The sequence below is a fragment of the Maniola jurtina genome, chromosome 24, assembly GCF_905333055.1.
Source record: "Maniola jurtina chromosome 24, ilManJurt1.1, whole genome shotgun sequence".
Lineage (NCBI taxonomy): Eukaryota > Metazoa > Arthropoda > Insecta > Lepidoptera > Nymphalidae > Maniola > Maniola jurtina.
The window spans coordinates 172,384-181,529 of record NC_060052.1 but is presented as its reverse complement, the minus strand read 5'-3'; the positions used below and the strand labels follow the sequence as shown (position 1 = coordinate 181,529).

The following is a 9,146-nucleotide window of genomic DNA, read 5'->3' as shown; positions in this document are numbered from 1 at the left end:
TTGGTCCAACTTTAGTATATATAGAAATAGAGCTGCATAATAATGTAATCCTAATCCTAATATACTAATATGCCATACCTACTTAATATTATAAATGCGAAAGTCTGTCTGTCTGTCTGTCTGCTACCTTTTCACGGCCCAACAATTTAACCGATTCTGACGAAATTTGGTACAGAGTTAGCTTATATCCCGGGGACGGACATAGGCTTCTTTTTATCCCGGAAAATCAAAGAGTTCCCACGGGATTCCTAAAGACCCATCCGCTCAACCGATTTGTATGAAAGGCACGGAGATAGCTTGCGTCCATGTTATTAACATAGACAACTTTTAACCCCGAAAATCAAACAGTTCCCACGGGATCTTCATAAACCTACATCTACGCGGACGAAGTCGCGGGCATCCTCTAGTAATATTATAAATGTGAAAGTGTGGATGTTTGGAAGTTTGCATATTTGTTAGCCGAGTCCTACCAAAATTTACAAGTTAATTTTTTTATCACGTAAATAATATAATGTTAACGCATTGCAAAAAAAACCGGAACTCCGCGTTAAGTTAGATAGGCGTCTCATGTCGATTCCGATCGGCCATTGGCAATCAGCCTGCACAATACTCTGCAGGCTGTACTTCCCTATTCCCCTGAAGCCTTCAGTGCCGTGAAAGCTCCCCTGAAGCACGCACGTGCTACGCCACGCGAGGAGCTTACAAAGTTCGATCTACGTGAACAATTTGAAGTGCGAATTTTGCTCCTTTTGAATTTGTGGCTGCGGAAAATTTTGAATTTTTGGTGAGTTTATCCTACTTTCATGCTTTTTTAATTTTTTTATAAAAAAAATGAGCAGGCGGGTCACTTGGTGTTAAGTGATTACCGCCGCCCATGAACATTTGCAGCACCAGAGGTACCGCAGATGTGTTGCCAGCCTTTCAAGAGTTTGTTAATATTATACCGAAAGTGTCTGTCTGTCTGTCTGCGAGTTTTTCACGGCTCAACAGTTTAACCGATTTTGATGAAATTTGGTGCAGAGTTAGCTTACACCCCAGGGAAGGACATAGGCTACTTTTAATTCTGAAAAATCAAAGAGTTCCCGCGGGATTCTTAAAAGGCCATCCGTTTTACCGATTTATATGGTACAGAAGTAGCATCCCGGAAATTGACATAGGCAGCTTTTTATCCCGGAAAATTAAATCCCACGGGATTTTTTAGAAACCTATATCCAAGCAAACGAAGTCGCGAGCATCAGCTAGTTTTTCTTCAGCTTTAAATATCTGTCTATTAGTTTAAGACCGCAGCCTCCTGTTTGGGGGGTCGGGGTTCAATCTCGCAACTCTAACTTTTCGCGGCAAATCCGTGCAATCCCTTGGGAACTCTTTGATTTTCCGGGATAAAAAGTTGTCTATGTCAGTTTCCAGGATGGGGGTTTAAGAATCCCTTGGGAAATTTTTGATTTTCCGGAATGAAAAGAAGTCTATGTCTTTCTCTCTCATCAAAATCGGTTTTAAACTGTTGTGCAGTAAAAGCTAGCAGACAGACAGACAAACAGACACACTTTTGCATTTATAATATTAGTATGGATTCAATTAAACTTTTACAAGTAGGCACTAGAGTACCTTTAACAGTGAAGAAAAACATCGTAAGGACCCTTCAATGCCTGAGTCTCCACAATGTTCTCAAAGGTGTGTGAAGTCTGCCAATCCGCACTGGGTCAGCGTGCTGTGTAGTAGCCGGCTTGTATTGTAATGCAAATTTAATCAAAATCGGTTCCGCTGAATCGTTTTTTTGCCGTCAAAAGATAATAAACAACAGACGCAGGTACTATTGAATTGATCTCATAACAAGGTAAAGTTAAAAACTAAAACCCGACTGCGATCGTCTTAATAAACGCTGAAATACTATAGTAAAATTGTTTTTCGGTCGCTTGATATATTTTAATGTTGTAGTACATTTATATTTATGAACTCAGAATTTTCTTCTCTTTCATTTGATACCCCACTCGATACAATAGCAAAAAAAAAATTTTGGAGACCCCCACTTTTTTCGTGTAACACCATTTGGGTCAATTTTTTTCGTATAAAATGTAGCCTATGTCACCCAGACCTTTACAACGAATCGATTGACACCTCATTCATCAAAATCAGCCCAGTAGTTTAGGCGCTACGGTGGAACACACAGAATCTGGATACAAACATACACACACACATACATACATACATCTTTAAAATAGACATCTTCTAGGTAAACGCGTCCCATCTTAGGCCACATCATCACTTTTCTTCAGGTGTGATTGTGGTCAAGCGCTTGCCTCTATTGAATAAAAAAAAATATTAACGTAATTTTGTGACGCCCGGCGCTATCATGCTGTTTTGTTATTCGTAGCGTAACTATAGTGTGCAAGCAAAAAAGTAAGATTGTAAACGCAAACCAAGCAAGTATGTTTGTATTATCCCATCAATAAAAAAAAAACCGTTTTATGTAAGTCCCTACAGCTGCGTATTACTAAAACCAAAGTCTTGCAAAAACTAAAAGCTCTTTTAAAGTTTTTCAGTCGTATAAAACAAAATAGGCATTTTTCTAGTATATTTCAATGGCTTCGTATTTCACTAAAAGCACTCGTCAGTTTTTGCACTTTTGTTACAAAGTATTGCAGCGTTGCTTGTCAGCATATACATCCATACACACGTACATAAACATAATAGTGTTTTTAACATTAACTCATTGTTACTTAGCAAATTAATTCATCCTTTTTGTGTTGATTAAAAGAGTCACTTTTAGTTTTTTTTTTAAATCTGGGCGGAGATTTTATATAAAATATATACTCCCTATAAAATTATATTTTATTTTATTTTTATTTATTTATTTTTTATTTTTTTATGGAGACAAACAGTATTAAAAATAAACAAAAGGTAGCACAAATACAAAGCACACACACCACAACAGTCTCCAACGAAAAGTTATCACTAAATTAAAACACACAATAGCCGGGTAGGTAGAAGGTACATAGGAAAAAAACAGAAAATAGGTAAATTACATAAATAATAAAGCAAAAACAAAAACAAAAACGAAACAAAACTGACTAGTGAAGCTAGTCAGTTTTGGATATAATGTCCCTAATTGCAGATTTATATTTGTGAGGAGAGAGATGAAAAATATCGTAATTTGAAAATTGCTGATTGAACTGGATATTTCACATTCCAGTATTAATGAGTCCTCAGTTCATTAAAACCGTTTCATAAATTGGTTTCAAGGAAACGATACAAAGAAAATGAAACTTATTAAGGTTTATTTATCCGCGACGCTCGAATTCTGTTTGAAATCCAATATTTTCTCAGAAAGGAAGGCGTAAAGCGATTTGTTTGGAATAACAAAAACATTTCGCCTGAGATTAAAATATTGTTATCTTTATTAAAGCTTACAGATTAGGCTGAGAGCAGTCAGTGCGAAATATAAAGTTAAGAGTCAGATAAATAAATATATAAATAAAGAGTTTATTGCTGAATTTACATAACAATTAATTCAAATCTCGCCCTTTAGTTCCTTTCCATCTTCTGACACATAGGCCTCCTCCAGGTTTTTGCTCGACCGCGACAAAGCCATAAGGAAGGGTTATGATTTTAACAGTCTATGTATGTATGTTTGTATCCAGATTCTGCGTATTCCACCGATCGCCTAAACTACTGGGCCGATTTTGATGAATGAGGTGTCAATTGAGTTGTCATATAGGTTCGGGTGACATAGATTATATTTTATACGAAAAAAATGACCTAACGGATGTTACACCAAAAAAGTGGGGGTGTACAATTTTTTTTTGTTATTGTATCGAGTGGGATGTGGGGAGTGAAAGCGAAGAAAATTATGAATTCATGAATATAACTGGAATGTACTACAACATTGAAATGTACTCGTACCAAGCGACCGAAATCAATTTGACTATTAATATTTCAGCGTTTATTAAGACGATCGCAGTCGGGCAGTTTTCAACTTAATCTTGTTTCAAATGAGTCTTTTTTGTGCTTCTCTGGTCCATAGGGTCACTACGGGCAAGAATCAGATAGTAATAATAGGTAATTACTACAACTACACTAATATAATAAAGAGGTAAAGTTTGTGAGTTTGTTTGTCTGAAGTAATCTCTGGAACTCCTGAACCGATTTTGTAAATTCTTTCACCAATAGAAAGCTACATTCTTCCTGAGTAACATAGACTATATTATTTTATTTTCATGCACTCGTGTGAAGCCGGCGCGGGTCGCTAGTATGTAGTTTATACAAATCGTCATCTCTAGAGTGTAATCTATTATTACTTATTCCTTTCCATTTTCCTTGTCCTTTGACTTTTGGATAATCTCAATTAAGTACAAAATTTAAGGCTTGTTAAAAGGATTTAGTGAAATAAATGCCTTATCCTTTTCTTTGTTTCCAATAATTTATGGAGATTGTAAACTAAAATTTACATTAAATTAATGCTTTGATTTCGAATAGCCAAACCAAATATTCTTAGTTCCGGATCTTTCAGAGAAATCTATATAGAAATAGTATGTATAATTCAAAGGTTTCTGTTCGGATATCGAATTTCCGACTCTTTGTTACTAATAGGTTACGCTATACCCTAGGTTCTTACCCTATATCCTAGGCTTTTACCCTATACCCTAGGCTCTTACCCTATGTTTTAGCATAAAAAACCGGTCAAGTGTAAGTTGGATTCGCACATTCGGGTTCCGTACCATCGTACAAGAAATAACACTTATCAAATTATTTTTAATTTTCATGACGACCATTTTGAAAATAATATGTTGTTATAGCCGCATTAGAAAATACGCATTCTGTGAAAATTTCAACTCTCTACCTATAACAGTTCATGAGATACATTCCGATGACAAACAAACGGACGGACATTATAGGGTCCTGTTTGCACCTTTCGGGTACGGAACACTAAAAAGTACCTAATAATAGAAAAACACTTGTACGCCAAGCGTTTTGAACTTTTCAATTAAGAACAGTCTTTAGATTCACAGATTCGTTCGAGATAATAAAACAGCATCCAATTGAGAAACTTTTTGCGCCAGAGGCCGGGCTCAAAGTGAAATTTACTTTAAAATCTATTCAGGCCGGCGGCTGTGGAGATTCTTTCACACATGCGACTGGCCCAGTTTTAACAGTCGACTTTTATGTGCGCGGAACTTTTTGAAGTTTTTTTTGCGGCGCTGGGAAGTTACAGGGTCAGCTTAAGACTTCTCTGAGATACCTACTTGCTAATCCTAGTTATACTGAGTAGTACCATGTAGTACAAAGATTAGTAAAGCACTACAAAATATATCTGTAGTAGCTGACGCCCACGACTTCCTCCGCGTGGATTTACGTTTTTCACAATCCCGTGGGAGTTCCTTGATTTTCCGGGATAAAAAGTAGCCTATGTGCTAATCCAGGATATTATCCATCTCTATTGCAAATTTCAGACAAATCCGTTCAGTAGTTTTTGCGTGAAAGAGTAACAAACATACACATACTCAGAAACTTTCGCCTTTATAATATTGAGTGTGAAGTGTGATTTAAAGGAAAATAAAAATATATTCCATTATTTAATCGGTTATGATCATTTTAATCTGTTTGTTTGTGTTTTTGAATAAACGTACAGTTTCTTAAATTAATTTACTGGTCGGTTATTTAAGAGATAAGATACTTCTATACATGAATATTCAACGTTCGTGCACATGCATCATAATAATATTATTATGACTGCCCTAGAAAAGTTTTCAAGCTCTGTTTTTGAATTTCTAAGGTTATTTTCTTGGAGTTTCAAGGTCTTTCTTTGCGTTTGACTTTATGGTCTGATGATGTAGTATCATCTATTTTTTTTATTCACTATAGGCAAACGCTTGACCACAATCGCACCTGATGGAAAGTGATGATGTGGCCTAAGATGGGACGCGTTTACCTAGAAGGTGCCTATTCACTCTTGTTTTACCCGGATTGTAATTGGTAGGAAATACAGATCGCGGAAGAGTATTGAGTATTCCAAACCTTAGCCATGCGTATCTAGAAAACAGAACCCTATGTTTTTTCGTTTTTGTACTATGGAACCTTTGAACCCGTTTTAAAAATGAGCTAAATCCACGCTAAAACGAATATCTTTACCAAAAAATATATTTCTTCGAAGTTCCACCAGACACATAAAAATTGTACAAGACCGTAGGTATTTGGTAAATAAACATTATTCATTTTCATTTTCTTAGTATGGCTATCCATGAGTGTCAATTTCTAGGGTTCCATACCCGAAGAGTGCCAACGGTACCCTATTACTAAGCCTCCGCTATTCGTCCGTCCGTCCGTCCGTCTGTCCGTCAGCGGGCTGAACCTATCTCGTGATGCGTACATAATAAGAATGTGTATTTCTATCGCCGCTATAACAATAAATAATAAAAATATTATAATGGCTGCCGTGAAAATTAAAAAAAAAAGGCTATTTCTTATACAAAGGTACGGAACCCTTTGTGTGCGAGTCCGACTCGCACTTGATTGATTTTTCATTATTACTTGCCGGGATAGCCCTATCATCATCCATACTAATCTTATGAATACGAAAGTGTCTATAAAGCGGAGCGGAAGCATTAAATAGTTAAATCCGTAGCTAAATCAACAAACGGAGTGTGCCAGTCGGTCTGTCCGTCGCATAAATTGTGAAGTTAGTGCAAAACTCCACTGGCGACCATCCAGACAGATAATAAGGAGATATTTTCAAAATTGTTTGCTTCATCTTGAATATTTAATTGTCGGATGCGACTATCTTGATATTGACTTGTATATCTTTCTCTGCGACCAAATCTTCTTTACTGAGTGTCAATATGAAATGAAATGGAATGAAAACAAAGTGTTTCTCTTTATTGTTACAACTTTCTGGTACAAATAAAAAAAACAACCGAGAAGGGTTAAAAACAGATGAATTAACGTTAAGTGGAAAATTTTCCATCCACCCAATAAACACCCGGTAAGCCCTTTTTTGTGGATTCCACGTTCATTACCTGGAAACAGCACTTTATTACCTGCTTGGATGAGCGCCAGGCGCGTGCTCCGCGGTGCAGTTTGAGCCAGCTTAACATTTACCTCCAAAATATATACCAAGAGTGATTTCAATTTGAGGGTGGTGCGGCCTAGGGGCGACAATGTGGGTAAAATATAAGTCGATTTTTTTCTTAATTCAGATACAAGTTAGCCCTTGACTGCCATTTCACCTGGTGGTAAGTGATGATGCAGCCTAAGATGAAAGCGGGCTAACCTGGGAGAGGTATGGCAGTTTCATTAAACTCATTCTCCTTTGGTTTCGACACGGTATCGCACCAGAATGGTAAATCGCTTGGTAGGGTGGTAACTAGCCATGACCGAAGCCTCTTGTACGTCCGTAGTGATTATGAACTTTGAACGTATGTTCATTCAAGTTTTTAAAAATATTTCCCAGGAACGAACCCGGAAACGTCCACTTATAAGAACACAATATGAAATCATCAAAATACGTGCATAAAAAGAAAATTACCATATTTCCCTCGCCAGGATTTGGTTGTTATCGTCCAAAACTGTCTGTCTGTGGAGTCCAACAACTATGGAATATCGTCGAGTTACGTCGCATTGGCTCCAATCCAAGACGAATGATAGTTTTAGGGTTCCGTATCAAAATGGTAAAAAGATGGGTACCACGGGCAACTAAGTCTGTCTGTAAATTCACAGCTGTTATTTTCAGTAACTACCAATGCAACCTACTTGAAATCCATACTAAACCATTTTTTACGTTTATGACTGAATTGTTAATTAGAAGTATTTTCATCTGCATTGGCAATTTATTAAAATACTAGCTGATGCCCGCAGCTTCGCCCGCGTGGATTGGTCAGATCCCCTGCAGCATCAGGATTGAAGAGTTAGACTCCAAATTTTTTATGAAACAATGTCGCGAAGTTCCTCTATCGATTAAAAAAAAATGACGCAAATCGGTTCAGAAATCTCGGAGATTTTGGTGTACATAGGTAGAAAAACACAACTCCCTTTTTGGAAGTCGGTTAAAAAAGTAGCCTATTTTACTCCCTGGTCAATTCTCTACTTGTCTGTGAAAACCCCGTCAAAATCCGTCCAGCCGTTCCGAAGATTAGCCTTTTCAAACAGACAGACAGACAGACAGACAGACAGACAGACAGACAAAAATTTTAAAAACGTGTGATTCAGTGTTGGTATCGTTCAAATAACCATATGAGCTTAATATGAGGTAGTTATTTCGAAATTACAGACAGACACTCCAATTTTATTTATTAGTATAGATTACTTATGCCCGCGACTTCGTCCGCGTGTACTACACAAGTTTAAAAACCCCGTATTACCCCCTTAAGGGTTAAATTTTTAAAAAGCCTTTCTTAGCGGATGTCAGGGCTGTCCGTCCAGTAGTTTGAGCTGTGCGTTGATAGATCAGTCAGCTTTTCAATCAATATTAAGATTTTATTCGGCGGAACCCTCGGTGAGTGAGTCTGACTGGCACTTGGCCGGTTTTTATCAACATTATGTCACATTAGCTATTACTCGCCACTTACTACTTAAGGTTCAACATCCCGGTTACCGATTTCTGAGCCAAGAATGACTAAGTTTTTGAGTAGCCAAATAAAATTCTTCCACATTCTTTAACTCTGACCAATTTTGAACGAATTTCGACAGTTCTTTTATTGGAAAAGATGGCATCAGTTTGGCCTTATGAAACATTGTGCACTGCAGTTTACCTATCTAAGAAACACCGTGGTCTTGTTATAAGGTCTTAAATATAAGCGGCAAGGGCAATTTAGGTATTCATATTTTCCATGGAATGGTCTGGTGGGAGGCTTCGGCCGTAGCTAGTTACCGCCCTATCAGCAAAGCCGAGCGACTTGCACTCGGCCGGTTTTTTTCTATCTTTGATTTGGAAGAATTCAAGCAAACGTATAAAGGAACGGGTATAATGACGGCATAGAGTTCGATGTTTTAATTGCACTCTCTAAGCAATACAAACAGGCAGGTACGTGGGAGCGCGTGCAGATGTAGGTCATATTTTCGAGCTAGTTTTGCTAGTTTCGCCGGCTACATCTAGATCTCGGGGTTTTTCTTCGTCATTAATGTTAAGAAGACACTTGTGGCGAGTTTCGAGTCCG

At 37.4% G+C, this 9,146-nt stretch overlaps 1 protein-coding gene across 1 annotated transcript in view; it reads left to right on the top strand.

Moving 5' to 3' along the window:
• Nucleotides 1-657: 657 nt before the first annotated feature.
• The window catches only part of LOC123877863, a 60,619-nt gene continuing 52,130 nt past the window's right edge, over nt 658-9,146 (top strand). Inside the window, exon 1 of the mRNA XM_045924793.1 lies at nt 658-784. The gene's annotated coding sequence lies outside the window, so the exon portion shown is untranslated. The remainder of the gene's footprint in view (nt 785-9,146) is intronic.